This window comes from Oncorhynchus kisutch, linkage group LG17 (genome assembly GCF_002021735.2).
Source record: "Oncorhynchus kisutch isolate 150728-3 linkage group LG17, Okis_V2, whole genome shotgun sequence".
NCBI lineage: Eukaryota > Metazoa > Chordata > Actinopteri > Salmoniformes > Salmonidae > Oncorhynchus > Oncorhynchus kisutch.
Genome location: NC_034190.2, coordinates 62,359,234 through 62,375,816, shown reverse-complemented (window position 1 = coordinate 62,375,816; position 16,583 = coordinate 62,359,234). Strand labels below are relative to the sequence as shown.

General features: G+C 39.9%; 1 protein-coding gene across 1 annotated transcript in view; it reads right to left on the bottom strand.

The window, feature by feature from the left end:
- LOC109908073 (E3 ubiquitin-protein ligase MIB2) overlaps positions 1 to 5,616 on the bottom strand; it is a 76,180-nt gene extending 70,564 nt beyond the window's left edge. Inside the window, exon 1 of the mRNA XM_031794334.1 lies at positions 5,468 to 5,616. The gene's annotated coding sequence lies outside the window, so the exon portion shown is untranslated. The remainder of the gene's footprint in view (positions 1 to 5,467) is intronic.
- Between the last annotated feature and the right edge of the window lie 10,967 nt (positions 5,617 to 16,583).

Sequence of the window (16,583 nt, the reverse complement as noted above, 5' to 3'; positions counted from 1 at the left end):
AACTGAATTGCTTTAATGAAGGACTAGCTTGAATTGTGAGGATGACCACAATGTTTCTATCTACAGAAACGATTTCAGAACAATCTGAGATGGTGGGTGTCATGGCTTGCTGAAATTACATGGAAGGACTCACATGCAGCTGACATTCCTACTGCCAATTAGCCAATGATAAGGGGGTGGTGGTGAACCACACAGTAGACTAATTCTAATAATGAAGCCTGCTGCTCTGTCTGTAAACAAAGCCAGTCTTGTTGTCCATATAACAGGCAAGGCAGGCCAGCTCATGACTAGATAGGTCAATCACGCAGACAGGAAGAAATAATGATTCAATAAAAAGAAAAGGTTGAGTGGTATGTTTCATGATTAACAACTCATGGTGTGACAGGGTGTGATTGTGGTAATGTATAGGAATTCAAGTCTTTTTGTTCTCCCAGTCAGGAATAATGAAATGCAGATGCAATTACCTCACGCATTACCTCCTGAATGACCATCGTCACTGCCGTGTATATTCCCCCCCCCAAGCTGACACCATGACGTCTCTCAAGGAACTACACTGGGCTGTGTGCAAACTGGAAACCACAGTTGGGGACTTAATTGGGGACTTCAATTAAGTAAATCAGAGGAAAACGCAACCGAAAATCAGAATCTATGATTCAAGATTAGGAAATGTCCAGGTTGCCTCTGAGAATAGTATCAACGTATGTACACTAACTCGGTGACTGGGTTAATCAGGAAGTGCATAGAGGATGTTCTTCCCACTGATGATTAGAATTTATCCAAAACAAAAAAAAATTGGAAAGATGGTAGCATTCGTGCAAAACAAAGTGAGAACGCATTTAACGATGGCACGGTGACTGAGAACATGGACGTGTACAAAAAGACCAGCTATGACCTCTAAGGTAATCAAAGAGGCAAAACGACTCAGACACAAGACATATGTGGCAGGGACTCCAGACAATCATGGATTGTAAAGGGAAAACCAGCCACGTTACAGACACGTCGCAGACACAGGCCCTCGCTCCCAGATAAGCAAAACACCTTCACCCACTTTGAGGAAAACATTGAGCCGGCGACGCAGCACGGGCCCACGTCGCCGGCTGTGTGCTCGCATTCTCTGTGGCCAAAGTAAGTAAGACATTTAAGTGTGTTAACCCTCGCAAGGCTGCCGGCCCAGACGGCATCCCAAGCCGTGTCCTCAGAGCATGTGCAGACCAGCTGGCAGGAGTGTTAACGGATATATTCAATCTCTCCCTATCCCAGTCTGTTGTCCCTAGTTGCGTCAAGATGTACACCATTGTTCCTGTATCTAAGAAAGCAAAGGTAACTGAACAAAATTACTTCTCAAAGCACTTCATGATGACAAGCTAGTTAAGGATCATATCACCTCCACCTTACCCGACACCCACTACAACAGATCCACAGATGACAATCACCATTGCACTGCCCTATCCCACCTGGACAAGGTAAATGTTTTAATAAGACAACTAAAGTGGCCAAAAAATTAAGCTCATGAATCCACTTTACAAGGGGTGTAGAGTCTAACTGGCATACATAAGCAGCACGTGAGTTTCAAGTTTGGGGAAGATAAAGGTGCATTTTTAATGCTGAAAATTATAAAAGTATTACATGCATAATTGTATTTGCAGTCACTTTTGAGAATGGTGTTTTCCGCTAATGGAACATTTGCGCTCATAGCTGACTACCATGTGTGCATTGCTACGCTTATAATGTGAAGAAATAGCCTAATAGTTTATAAAACATTTTAAGCTAAACGTTCTGATCTGTTGCGTCATCCACATTGCATAAAAAAAGTTTTTTTGATGCTAGTCTATTGCAAGACCTAAAAAATCAAATGGAATGTTGTCACATGCGCCCAATACAACAAGTGTAGGCCTTACAGTGAAATGCTTACTTACAAGCTCTTAAGCAACAGTGCAATTAGGAAAAATAAGTGTTAAGTAAAAAATGTATAAGTAAAATAAACAAAATAAAAGAGCAGCAGTAAAATAAAAGTAACAAGGCTATATACAGGGGGTACCGGTACAGAGTCAATGTACGGGGGCACAGGTTGTCGAGGTAATATGTACATGTAGGTAGAGTTAGTGACTACGCATTGATAATAAACAGAGTAGCAGCAGCGTAAAAGAGGGGGTGGGGGTGAGAGGGACAACGCAAATAGTCTTGGTATCCATTTGATTAGCTGTTCAGGAGTCTTATGGCTTGGGGTAGAAGCTGTTAAGAAGCCTTTTGGACCTAGACTTGGCGCCCCGGTACCGCTTTCCGTGCGGTAGCAGAGAGAACATGCTATGACTAGGGTGGCTGGAGTCTTTTACAATTTTTAGGGCCTTTCTCGGACACTGCATGCTATAGAGGTCCTGGATTGCAGGAAGCTTGACCCCAGTGGTGTACTGGGCCGTACACACTACCCTCTGCTCGGCCTCTGACCGCAAGGCACTACAATTGACGTACCGGGCAGTGATGCAACCAGTGCTCTCGATGGTGCAGCTGTAGAACTTTTCGACAATCTGAGGACTCATGCCAAATCTTTTCAGTCTCCTGAGAGGGAATAAGCTTTGTCGTGCCCTCTTCACAACTGTCTTGGTGTGTTTGGACCATGATAGTTTGTTGGCGATGTGGATACCAAAGAACTTGAAGCTCTCAACCTGCTCCACTACAGAACAGTAAATGAGAATGGTTGTCTAGCAATGATCAACAACCAATTTGACAGAGCTAAAATAATAAATGGACAAATGTTGCACAATCCAGGTGTGGAAAGCTCTTGTTGATTCAGGAGTGTGAATACTTATACTTATTTACATAAGATTTCTGTATTTCATTTAATAGATTAGCTACAATTTCTAAAAACATGTTTTCACTTTGTCATTAAGGGGAGATCGGTGAGAAAATAAACAATTTAATCCATTTGAATTCAGGCTGTAACAACAAAATGTGGAATAAGTCAATACTTTCTGAAGGCACTGTATTCCAGACTGACATTGCTCGTGCTGATATTTGTTCATTTCTTTCTTTTTGGATTATGCATGTGTGTATTGTTTGATATTGTATTGCTTGGCATTAATGCACTAGTGGAGCAAGAAACACAAGCATTTCACCTGCGATAACATCTGAAAATCTGTGCACGCGACCAATAAACTGATTAGATTTAAAAAGAGTGCATTTACACAACTCGCTCTCTGCAAGAGACCAACAGACACGCAAGACCACACCGGGATCAAAATAGACTCTGGAAGTTTCAGGTGAAATACGGACCTATGCAAGATAAAAATGTGTCACAAAGGGAATGGGTTATTGCTCATTGTCACAAGGGAAATGTGACATTAAGCCCATCACAAACAAGTTTCAGCTTTACAGTAGGTGATAACCTAAGTGACATTTTATTTGTTCTTGTGGATTTTGATTCAGAGCCATGACCTTTGGATTGCTTCCATCCAGCTTTAGTACACTACGGAGTCATGTTCTATATACACACACGTCATTTTCAGCACTTCAAAGTGAATAGATAGGCTTTAGCAGCAACAACATACAGTAGCAGCATCTAGGTAATACACAGAAACTGTCTAGGCATGATGCCTGTGGTTTTTCAAATATCAAATAGTGCTACATCCTGTATGATAGTGTATACACTGACAGCCTCATTGTCCCAATGCAAAATAACAATTAGCTAGGCAAATATCAAACAATGGAGACAAAATAGACAGAAGCAGCAATGCAGTCCAGTCAGGCACCACTCAAAAACAATTGATTCTAAGACCTCTTTATATAGAATGCTTGCTGAAAACAGCACCTGAACCACCATACCACCATTGCTCAAAGCAATTTTGTATTTGCATCACATTTTTGGGAAAAACCTTTGCAATAAAAAAAACCTGCTTCACAATAAATCATACATTTAGCCAGGCTAGACATTGTCCCATAAAGACAATCTTCTTCTTGTGATCTAACCTACCCTTACAAACTTGTCTTTAAACAAAGGATTTCTGTCATTTCAGGCACACAATTGTCAAAGCCAAAAAGGTGGCAACCTCTCACTGTAGTTTGTCAGACAGAAATGTGACCTACTGGATGTCTGTCTCTATCCCTCTCACCGAATTGACCTCAAATATAGTCTAGGCACTATTCCATCAAGTCTGTAATAAGCAAATGACTGAATCAAAGATTAATAGCTTACTGCATAGTTTAACAAAAGAGTTGGGAGTTATGTAATTAGGTGCATTATTAAATTGAGTCATGGTTTAACAGTGTTGATAACATCAAATCCTGAGGCAATATTGCCTGCATCTTTGCACTGGATGAAGGAAAAAGTATTTATTTTAGCTGAGGGGTATACAAATCATTGAGGGGTCATTGCAAACATTGGAATTGGGCAGCAATCAGAAATGATCATTCTCAAAATCATGACTTTTTAAAATCATGTGTTTCATTGATCAGACAGTTATCACACTTCTGACACCAGGGTAAACCCATTCATAGACACTAACGTTACCATTAGCGCCTATTGATGATAGTAGTGTGTCTTCTGGCCGGGGCAGTTTTGTTAAGGGCTTCGACTCTCGTTCTGAACGTTAAAACGCGTCGCTTGTGGTACGGTTTTGGAAATCGGCGAGGTATAATACAAATGAAAGGTTAAATCACTACACACCTTTATTCTGTTAGGGTTAGTGTTCGCACACGGTCATATCTCCATGATACTTACAGTGAATGTTTACGGAAGACAGAGACAGCCACCCGTGCTAATTAGCCATCTAGCATGCTTTGAAAACCTATGCGTAAGCTAACTGGGGAGGAGGTGTAGTTCCTCAAGTGGAGGAACAACGTATGGATCTGTGCAAAACTGCTACAGTAAGTGTACATGTTTTATTTTAACGATTCTTTCTCGGTGATATGGCCATTATCTATCATATGTTTCCAAAGCCGTTTCGCAAGCAATTATTATCGACGTTTCTCAACTTCAAACCACAGTGCCGGGAATTGTAGTTCGCATACAGCCAATCGTGGGCGAAGCTCACCTGCTACGCCCACCTGCTACGCCCACTGCTGAAAACCCTAAGCATAATAAGGGTTTTCAAGAATTAATACCAGTGAAGAAGCAGGCTCACCACCTGTTATTGAAACCAGTCTTACATATTAGTGTGTCAAAGACGGGCAGGCCACAGAATTGTCCTTATGGTTCAATATTAGGCTAGGTTTTAAATGTTTAAGTGGATCTGCATTACAATCCACAGTATAACATATAGTTGCCGGAATTGTAGCCTTTTCAATTGCCATGACATTGGGCGACAACTGCCAGTGGTACCACATATTGATACATGTGCTTCGTTAGTTAGTTAACATAAATTCAGTAACTACAGCTGGTAGTCCTGTGTGCTAGCTACCACACAGCTAGTTAGCGAACGCTAAAATTTAAACGAATCTACTCGAAAACCATTTTTTGCCGTGCTTTCCTTACCTGGCTCCAAATATTGAATCTGTGTTAACGTGTAATTCCATAACGGTGTCTATGATCATGGACTCCTACTCCTAACCTTCTACGAAAAATCAAATCGGACTTTAATTTGACAAAAGCTGTATCCCCTCTAGCCATGACCCGCCCATACCACGAATTGTGGAGGATATATATAGTGCGTCACATCTGGTTTTCATGCGCAGCAGTAGCGAGGTGGCTACCCCTTGCGTAAGATGTACTTATTGCAGCTATGTATGTATCCTTTAGGCATTAAATAAAAATAGCCTAAAAATCAATACAATAAAAAGAGTCATTTAACATTCAAACAGCCTGCCCAGAGAAGCAACGTTTGTTCCCTGCCTCTTCGCTCTGGGATACCTGTAAAGTTACACATTGATCTACTGCTACAGTTCTCCCAAAGCATAAAGGCTACAGTAACTAACGTTAGCTAGCAGACGGAGGCTTGGGCCAGCAAGTTAGGTAGCTAACGTTTGCTAGCTGCACGTGCACAACACTCGCATGTTACTTTTCTCTACTAACATTTGACACGCGTACGACATTAACTTTTATGGTCCTAGACTAGTGGTGTATTGTTGTGCTACAGTCCACCCTGCCGATACACATCAAATTAGTGGCCAGAGAGGGGCGTTCCAGAGAAGGGTGTAATTGCAGACCGCAATTCCGGGCGGTTTCTGTTATGGGCGATTCTTGATATCAAGTTATATCCGCTGATGATCGCCATCGGCCCGTGGCCGTTTCTTTGGCTGCAGTTAAAACATTTAATAAAAGACACACCATACCCCTCAGCTCTCAAATTAAGTGGGCACTTCAGGTGACGTTTCATGACGTCGACGCGTATACACTTGCAGGGAATTTGTATTTATTATTAAATAGTAACAAGGGGGGAAGGAATTATTTTTAAATAGACCACCCATGGCCAGAAATTCGCCACTCGTTCATCCCGCGATGATTGTGTTTTCAGCCACCGGTAACTTGTGGGTGATTTATATTCGCGACACGCACAACACACAAACAACACACACTGCAACAAGGCAGTTAACCCACTGTTCCTAGGCCGTAATTGAAAATAAGAATTTGTTTTTAACTGACTTGCCTAGAGGTAAAAAAATAAATAATAATAAATAAAAGTTGAAAGACTCAGGGATCTGTCCCTGATTGGACAAGAGGAAGATAAGATAATCGATGATGATTATTAGATATAGGTTATGTTTCACACACACACGGTTGTTGCCCTGGTACTGACAGGCTAGGGACACACCTGCCACGAATTAAATTTATAGACACACATAGTGTGAGAATGCATCTTTCCTAAATTTAATGAAGCATTTATAAGAATCAATAGTTTCACAAGTAGTGTCAATCCCAGATTGTCTCTCCTTCACATAATCATATTATACCTTTATTTGACTAGGCAAGTCAGTTAAGAACAAATTCTTATTTTCAGGGAACAGTGGGCTAACTGCCTTCAGGGGCAGAACGACAGATTTGAACTTGCAACCTTTCAGTTACTAGTCCAACACTCTAACCTGCCGCTCCATGGTAGCTGCCATGTATCTTCATCTAGGAACAGTGGGCTAACTGCCTTCAGGGGCAGAACGACAGATTTGTACCTTGTCGGCTCAGGGATTTGAACTTGCAACCTTTCGGTTACTAGTCCAACACTCTAACCACTAGCCTGCCGCCCCATGGTGGCTCTGTGGCAGCTGCCATGTATCTTCATCTATGAGAACCACAAGTTTGGCATGGGGCGTCTGTAGAGGTCATCTGCTAGCACCGAGTACCTCGAGAAGAGACTATATTCCTGGCCTCAAGGTAGGAGACGCACAGTCAGTGAATGTACGTTATATCTGCTTAATTGACTTTCCTGTCTCTAGGTGTAGGTGGACGGCATGGACATTCTGTGTGTCCACAGAATGAGGGAGTCCAAGTTTGCTGCAGACCACTGAAGAGCCTGGAAGCTGAACTGTGATTAGTTGTAGATCTGGAGGAGAGGAGTTCTGATTGGTGCAGAGATGGGAAAGTTATAACTGGTTTAAGAGCTTGAAGAGTGTTAAGAATAAATTTGTCTCAGACAATCTAATCCCAGAGCGATGAAAAGCTTCTAGTGTCACGTCAGTGTCTCTTCCCTGACAGAGGGAGGCTATGTGACCAACAAAGAGAGACTACTCCAGTATAGAACTGCAACTGTTCCCAGTTTTAAATTAAATAGTACCTGCAAAACACCAGTCTGGCCTTCTAGGCAGAGTTGCAAAGAAAAAGCCATATCTCAGACTGGCCAATAGGGAGTAGTACACAGTGTTGTACGGGGTGTTCAGTTTCTTGGCAATTTCTCATATGGAATAGCCTTCATTTCTCAGAACAAGAATAGACTGATGAGTTTCAGAAGTCTTTGTTTCTGGCCATTTTGAGCCTGTAATTGAACCCACAAATTCTGATGCTCCAGATACTCAACTAGCCTAAAGAAGGCCAGTTTTATTGCTTATTTAATGAGAACAACAGTTTTCAGCTGTACTAACATAATTGTAAAAGGGTTTTCTAATGATCAATTAGCCTTTTAAAATGATCAACTTGGATTAGTTAACACAACGTGCCATTAGAACACAGGAGTGATGGTTGCTCATAATGGGCCTCTATCTACATAAACAATCATCCATTTCCAGCTGCAATAGTCATTTACAACATTAACGATGTCTACACTGTATTTCTGATCAATTTGGTGTTATTTTAATGGACCAAAAATGTGATTTTCTTTAAAAAGCAAGGTCATTTCTGTGACCCCCAACGTTTGAAAGGTAGTGTACAGTTTACAGACACAGTATATTTTACATGTGTTATTAGTCCCACCCTTCAGCTCCATTCAATCCTCCAATCTATCTCTTAACACCATCCATATAGGATTTCTATTTGCCATATATTTTTCAACTGTGATGCTTCTCAGAAGTTCTGAACCTTTCTATTCTCATAGTTTCTACAGATTGTAAATTAAAGATACTTAAAAATCTGAAAAGCTGGGAAGGTTGTATCTCCCAGATATGTAAAAAACAAATATGAGCACACCCAGAATAATAGTTTGTGTAACGGCGGATAAACTATCAAAATAAAGAAAGTCACACACTCCATCTCCCAGCAATTGAATGGGTATTTGCCAACGTTTCGGCATCTCTGTGCCTTCCTCAGGGTAATCAAATCAAATTTATTTATATAGCCCTTTGTACATCAGCTGATATATCAAAGTGCTGTACAGAAACCCAGCCTAAAACCCCAAACAGCAAGCAATGCAGGTGTTGAAGCACGTTGGCTAGGAAAAACTCCCTAGAAAGGCCAAAACCTAGGAAGAAACCTAGAGAGGAACCAGGCTATGAGGGGTGGCCAGTCCTCTTCTGGCTGTGCCGGGTGGAGATTATAACAGAACATGGCCTAGATGTTCAAATGTTCATAAATGACCAGCATTGTCAAATAATAGGTCTGGGACAGGTAGCACGTCCAGTGAACAGGTCAGGATTCCATAGCCGCAGGCAGAACAGTTGAAACTGGAGCAGCAGCACAGCCAGGTGGACTGGGGACAGCAAGGAGTCATCATGCCAGGTAGTCCTGAGGCATGGTCCTACGGCTCAGGTCCTCTGAGAGAGAGAAAGAAAAAGAGAATTAGAGAGAGCATACTTAAATTCACACAGGACACCGGATAAGACAGGAGAAGTACTCCAGATATAACAAACTGACCCTAGTGCAATTAGTGTAACCAATGACAGTACTGCGGTGGGTGTCATAATGATTAAGTTAATAAAAAAATTGTGAAACTGTTAAAAAATAGTATATGGCATATCAAATATATTATGCTATTGTTATCATATAGAAACATAATGGAATATTGTACATCATATTAGCATCAACATACATTGTTTCATTCAATTTCACATAATTTCGTATTTCATTTTTGTTACATGTAATCTTTTGGTTCAACATTAATATATAATGAACATCATCAACACAGGGAACATAACGCTAATAAGCTGTAAAAAAAAAAAGAAAAAAAAAGAAAACAGTTGTGAGACTTGTTCATAAAGTTAAATGTGTTCATAAGAAAGGCCAAAGATCAAAGTCAATATTCAGACCACTAGAGGTCAATGTTTTTAGATATCCAGTAAGCCTCCCTTTCTAGTAGTAGGATCTCAATGTTACCTCCTCTCCTTGGTAGAGCAACATGCTCAATGCCTGTGTATTTGAGGGAGGAGATGGGATGGTTAGCTTCAACAAAGTGAGCTGCTACTGGATAGTCAATGTTCTTACACCTGATTACACCTGGTGTTCAGCTATGTGTTGTTTTAATTGTCTTTTTATTTGTCCTACATAGGCTTTTCCACATGAACAGGTGTTGTGATAGATTACTCGCTTGGTCTTGCATGAGATGATACCCCTAACATGGATCTTTCGACCTGTATGTGGGTGTCTGAAGAAAGACGATTTTATAGTGCTATTGCACTGTGCGCATGAGCCACATGTGTAGTTCCCATTTGGGATAGGTGTCAAGAGTGGGCTCAGGGGGCATGTCAGATCTCACCAAACTATCTCCAATATTGCATAAACATAGCATGCATCCTGGTGGTTTTAGTGGACTAATTCCCTGGATAGAGAATGGAATATTATAGGTTTGAATCTCACTGATGCCACATCACAATAAAAAATTACATTTTGCATAATTAATGCCTAAGGAAATTAATTTATATATGTCTATATAGGTATGTGTATGTATATATGTGTGAATGCGTGTATGGATATATATATTTACCCAAAAAATGTATGGGGGACTGGAAATGATGCAGACAATTACATTGATGGAAGCAACATTCTTTCTGCAATATTAAGCTGATCCACCCCTTAAAATAAAAAAAAATATGAATTTCCATGTTTCCTATCTGTACTTGAAGTAAAAAATCAATTAAAAAAAGTTTACGCCAAGTCAGCTAGCAGTGTTATTAAAAGTTGTATTGAAACATTCAGTGAACGTTTTTAAGGAAGTTATTAAAATACCTCCAAATATATTTCTGTTCTCAGAGCATTAATAAAACCTCCATAAAAACACTTTCAAGGAACCAGAGTCAAATGTTCTCAGAACCATCCCAGAACAGACCAAATGCACACTTATGTTTTCAGAATGTTGAAAAAACATTCTGTTTTACCAGGCAGGAAATGTATGGCTTTGTTCCCACAACCTTTTTAAAAACCAAAAACATACACTATGTTCCCACAACTTCCAAGGAACCAAATGTGCTAGTTGGGAAATGTTTGGTAAAGCAGTGTCAGTACAAGACCCATCGCACAGAAACAGACAGCAGATTTTGTCATTGTTATTTGTTGATATCCTCTGTTTGAGCCCTAATGGAGGGTGAGTGTTGACGGAGGACCCCGTTGAAGGCTGCTTTGCATGTTGGTTTGGTTTTTACTGGGGCAGGGATAGGGTCAGGGTGGCACAGAGAATCCTTGTCTCCTAACCCCACAAAGCATCTGCTCAACTAATGCAAAGTTTTTTTGCATAGGAAAATTAAAGTGTAGTCTTTAAAGGCTGAGGAGTTAACTAGGCATACATGTTCATTACTTTTGGATCCATCGACACTAAAGGTAACATAACTATTTAATAATTACCAGACCTGAAACTCTTGGCTGGTGAGACTAATACTAACCTGTTCTACAAGAAAGTGTTGAAAATATGTCTGTACCCTAAATCATTATCTGCTCAATGTATTGATAGGCAAATCTTAGTTTGTGGGTTATATACCCTCAAATCCATTTTTTTACGGTACTATCAAATCTAATTTACATTCAAAATGTATTACTACTCAAAAGATTACATGTATACATTATGCTCATTGTTTCATGTATTAAGATAAGTGTATGTCTGTTTAGTCTTCCCTCGGTCGGAATATATGTGAAGCTATCCACAACTATCCACAGTTCCACACCCATAATAACACATGAAATATACCAGACTTTCTTTGTGGACAGAGCCAAACTGATTTGCCTCGGATGCAAATATCTACTGTTGTGCTGGGGATGGAGGCTCAAGCTGCAGGCAACATGATACAGAAGACTGGGTGACATTTGAATCTCAACAGTGGAAAGGGCTTTTCATACCCTTTGGGCCTATCCTTGGTTTTTCAGAGATTTGGATTTACAATATTCATGAGCCATGGGGATGCATGATGTCATTGTTAATTAAATGTTATTTTAGCCACAGTAATGATGTAGATTCAATATTCTGGCTGTGCTGTATGATACATTAAATACATTCCTTCCATTTATTTTTTATTCTTTGTATGCATGCGTGCACATTTCCCAGAATGCCTTAGTTTAACCCTCAAGTTGACCCTGAGGCCTTCAAAAAGATGCCAAACAAATAAAATGGTCGGTAGAAATATAATCGGCTATTCTAAGCACAAAGGTTAAAAGAGTATATGAACATTGTTTCCAGAGAAAGGTGATACATTTTTTGGTATCTGGATGAGTGAGTGACCTGTCAGATTCAACACAACTCTCATGTTCTGCAATGGTTCTTTCTTTAAAGGGTTCTAGTTTATGCCGTTACGGTTTGTGGTAGATGGAGGCAGATTGAGGTAAATTGTGTAATTCTGTCATTGCACCACACTATCACAAGGGGGAGTTAGAAAGCTGATCTATCGAAAGTCCAAACGGTGGCACAAATTGACTATCTTTTCATAAATTAATGGATGTGTTTTCAGTCCGAAAGTCTCTCTTCTCTGGCACTAGTGTCCTGCATTATAATATATATATATATGTGGTCCTGGAGTTGAGAGAAAACATGGGTAAATACAATGGCGCATTTACACTTGACATGTGGACTGACGAATTTCGAAAAATAGGCACGGTGGGCTTTTGGTTTTAAATAACAAACAGGCTTTATTCACCACAGTGTGAAAGAGTGATAGCCCCTCTACATAAAGTACGTCTCTGAAACACAGAGTCCTTTGCTGATGTGAAGAAATGGAATGAAAGAGAGTGCAGCAAGGATTTGTCAGCATAAAGCTGAGTGACTCACTCATTCGTGGCTTTGGATCCAAATGAATAATTACCAACATTCTTTCTGATAGTCTTTAATAAAGACATGTTTTGACTGTTTTAACCAAGTTAATCTGCTGTGTGTGTGTTAATTATTTGTGACATTGTGGTCACAATGAAGAATGTAAATCATATAAATCGTATTCATAATGAATAATCGGAATGCTGTTGCAAGCTTTTAATTTTTCCTTAATTTTTCGTATGAATTTATTTTATATTTTTAGACAATACAAAACATACAAATGACAACTACGTCACACCTGCCCAGACCCACCTGCTCACACTCCCATCTCCAGCGCCCACATCACTCTCTGCCACATTGCCTCAAACTACACCATTTTGTTTCTCTCTGTCGTCCACACGCACTTTAAACATTTGGATAATAAAGGCTGACATTGGTTGATTTTAATACTTCTGACAGTCAAATTTCTAACTCAACCCATAACTGTTGGACTTTATAACATTCCCAGAACGCATGGATTATTATAACCTAATGAAAAATGAACCTGATAATCTAATTTAATTTACTGCAGGCCTGAAACCTGTAGGTTTAACCTTCTGAATGAATGATTATATTGAAGATAGAAGCTGCCTAATGAGTTCTGAGATCTGATCCGTTACCCAACATAATAATATAAATGTATTTAGCCTAATTGTTTTTATGACTACAGACAGTATGACTGAGTGGAATTTGTTTGAATAGCACAGATTTTAATTCTACTTCCTGTCACTCAAATTCTAACTCTACATCCTGTGGGGTGTCAATTACAAAATTCTGAATTGAGCCCAACCCTGGTGTGTGCTGGCGTGGTCCATGTCTGTGCCCCAGCACCACATGAATAGGCCCAGGCTCTGTGCAGTCGGCAGCTGCTTCCTTTGAATGACCAAAGACAAAAAGCCTTAAATCTACAGAACCCCTTTCATCTGTACATTTGATACCCATCTTCCTCACCCCATTGTCACTGCAAACAGGTCTATGGCGCTGGGCTCAAAGTCACTACTACACTGCATCCTGCAGACTTCATTTTGAATATGCAGTTGGCCACGAACAATTCTGTTACTGTTTTACACACACCATCGAAGGCAAGAGCATATCTAAATATTGTCACTTGTAGCTAGGTATAAAGATTTGATTAAATAAAATGACCCCCAATAAATGACGAAACCAGTTTGTGTAAAATCTGTGTAAATGTACATTTTTGTGTGTGAAAGAATCAGTTAGGATTCCTGCCTTGGATAGTGATACAGAACAGTACATGGGAAAGTTGCCTTAAAAATAAGCCTAAAAATAGTACCGTTGGGAGAAAAGGGAGGCTGGTGGAATATGTGATAACCCAGGCAGGAGACCCTGGGTGAGTCCGGCTGCTCCGACAGCTTCCTGTTCAGGAAGGGCAATTAGGAATTCTTCAGGGTAGGATTCCATGGCCACGTGCAGGCTGGGGCCCAGTGCTGTACCAGGCAAAGGTTTACACCAAGCTATTCTTGCATAACCCACAGTGATAACACTGATGCATTTTTCTCAACACACATCACAGCTACCAACATCTCTTTTCCCCCCAAGCCTTATTTCTTTAGCTCTGGCTTAGCTCCTGTAACCAAGTCAGCTAAGTAAGTCCATGCAGTTTTTGGATAGTTTGAAGTTGGTGTATGAGGTTGCATTTCAGAGGGAGCTGTTTCCAGGTGGTGCACGGTGGTGTCGTCTTTGTTTTCCTGAACAGAAGACTGCTGGATTTGTTTCTCTTCCACGGCACATGTCACGTTCATCATGAGGTAGGTGTTCTCACACCTACCGAGTGTCTACCTGTCACTATGACTGGAAACAGGCACTTTTTGGAGTAGTAGAATATAATAAATCACGTGTATTTTACTGTCATAGAATTAATAGTGAGTAGAACAGAATGACATGTTGAAATCCATTTCAGGCAAAATAAGTTGTTTGAAGGTAATGTATCTCGATGGATTGTGGTGCCATTTCAAATTTCTGTTTAATTTACTTGCAGCAGCAGTACCAAATACCGGTATTTTAGATAAATAAGCATTTTCATATTGTTTTGTAAAGTTGAGTTAGCTCCTCCTTTTCAGCTCTTCAAAATAATTTGCTTGCATCTCTAAATATAATCAAAATTAGATCATAAATATGCGTTTGCCAATACTATTTTACTTGTTGTTTTGTTTGGATACAATTGAGTTTTGGATGTTTGCATCATATACGTCAAACCTCAGTGATGTCCGCGCAAAGTATGAGTGGAAATTCTTAGGTGAAACCAGAGTGCTGTTTGATAGCTACAGTAATTAACACCTGTCTTCCTGAAATATATTCTTATCAGATACCACTTAACTCTCTTGACCAGGCTACATGACCAACCCAAATACTATAGCATCTGTGCCATACATGTAGTGTAGCACCAGTAATTTACATGATCCTATGCCCAAGTCTATCTCTATATCATAACATAGGACATCATCAGGGTGAATTATGAATAGATGGTCTCCTTAACTCCCGTTCTCTGATAGGCTCTTTTGGGACTCTATTATGTCTAGCAACGTTCTGATTGGGCAAAGGCCGTAGTGGACTCAGTAGCTCTGTGACTGGAGATCTCTTTGTTGACAGAGTGGCGCCGAAACTGAATGTTTTGTGAAGCCATAAAACTGCTTCCAGGGTTGAGCAACAGTCCCTGTTCTATTAACACACTGACAAATGTGTTAATGTATAGCCCTCTTGCAGACTCCAAAGTGTAAATATGATGGAGTCAGATGATACGCAGGCAGGCCCGTGGACTTTGATTCCTAATTTCTTCCTCAATCATTGAAAATAAATTAAATCTGCCAATCATTTACTTGACCTGAGGGCTTATGTGGACAATGTTAAACTTGAGAGAGAGTGTCTAGATCATTCAAGTTCTAGATATAATAGGTGATGAAAGAAAAACATAATTTATAAACACAGCATTTATTTATCAGTGTGTGTGTGTCCATGCATTCTCCTCAAATGTATTTGTTCACGAGGGAGCGTTTTGAATATTTTGATCACCCCCTACTCACTATAATGCTTAGGTGAGATGTATTCTTTGACGATGGCTCTCAGTATTTCTCAGTAAATCACTTTTAATTGGGAACTTTAACACTGTGCTCAAGTAAATCATGCTACTCACTGAACACAAAGAGGAACCAGTTTTTTTACACCCCTCATTGAAGAACAAAAGGTCCCCAGTGCAGCCAGCAACAAACACGTCCGTCATTTCAATTCAGAAATGTACTTAGGCATTAAGGCAGTCAGTTTTATTAATCTGTACCCTCTGGCTGATGCCTTTTATTGAAGATCAGAAGGGCTATATGCAACAGAACATTGGTCTGCTTTTAAGTTGTTCCACATACAGTATGTGACATCTATGTTCCTTGTGAGTGGATTTTATGATAACATGAGATTTGACCATTGAGTTGTGCTTATTATTGTATCTATACAACCTTTTTTGAGAGTATTAGTTGAGGTTCATGATCATTCTTACCCCAATATTCACATTTCATATTTTTATCATGCTGCTGATCTTGGTATGATATTTGTTCATTTTATAAATCACATTTCATTTTTAGAATGTTCCTGGTGGCTTCTTAGCACAATGTAAGGGCTAAGAAGGGAGATAGGTGTACCATGGCGGTCTGATCCCCTCCTTGGCAACCAATCCCTTTGGGCCCAGTGATGACTGTATCTTCACATGAGCCCCGCTCCCCAAGGGTCCTCTCATCACAAACACATCTTGCATCATTATCTAGACCTGCTGTTACATTTCTAAAAAATACATGTTTCTAGCTTATGCTATATGATATATCTATGGCAGTATTTCCCAACTCCAGTCTTCAAGTACTTCTGTTAAAATGTGTATCTTATATGCTCTTTTCCCAAACAACTGCCATTAACAAAACATCCTAATGAAAATAGAGAAAAACTTATTTTGTCAGGATTGATCATCTGAAAGAATACATTTTAGTGAATGGTGGTATTTTTCTAGAATTCTATGGCATGTTCTGT